The sequence below is a fragment of the Nematolebias whitei genome, chromosome 6, assembly GCF_014905685.2.
Source record: "Nematolebias whitei isolate Nwh7 chromosome 6, NemWhi1, whole genome shotgun sequence".
Classification (NCBI taxonomy): domain Eukaryota; kingdom Metazoa; phylum Chordata; class Actinopteri; order Cyprinodontiformes; family Rivulidae; genus Nematolebias; species Nematolebias whitei.
In genome coordinates, this window is record NC_056503.1 from 46,868,204 (window position 1) to 46,868,887 (window position 684).

A 684-nucleotide genomic window follows, 5' to 3' on the forward strand; every position below is an offset into this window, starting at 1 on the left:
TGTTTCTAGTTGATAATGTATTTATTGACTAGTTGTTTCTAGTTGATAATGTATTTATTGACTAGTTGTTTCTAGTTTAGTTGATAATGTATTTATTGTCTAGTTGTTTCTAGTTGATAATGTATTTGTTGACTAGTTGTTTCTAGATGATAATGTATTTATTGACTAGTTGTTTCTAGTTTAGTTGATAATGTATTTATTGACTAGTTGTTTCTAGTTGATAATGTATTTATTGACTAGTTGTTTCTAGATGATAATGTATTTATTGACTAGTTGTTTCTAGTTTAGTTGATAATGTATTTATTGACTAGTTGTTTCTAGTTGATAATGTATTTACTGACTAGTTGTTTCTAGTTGATAAAGTATTTATTGTATTTATTGACTAGTTGTTTCTAGTTTAGTTGATAATGTATTTATTGACTAGTTGTTTCTAGTTGATAATATATTTACTGACTAGTTGTTTCTAGTTGATAAAGTATTTATTGTATTTATTGACTAGTTGTTTCTAGTTGATAAAGTATTTATTGTATTTATTGACTAGTTGTTTCTAGTTGATAATGTATTTATTGACTAGACCAGATGTAGAATTTCTGTATGATCTATTGATTGTTACAAAAAACACTTTCACTCCCTTTGTGTTGTTGTTTATGTTGTGTTATTGTTGTTTAAAAAAGGCATTTAAAT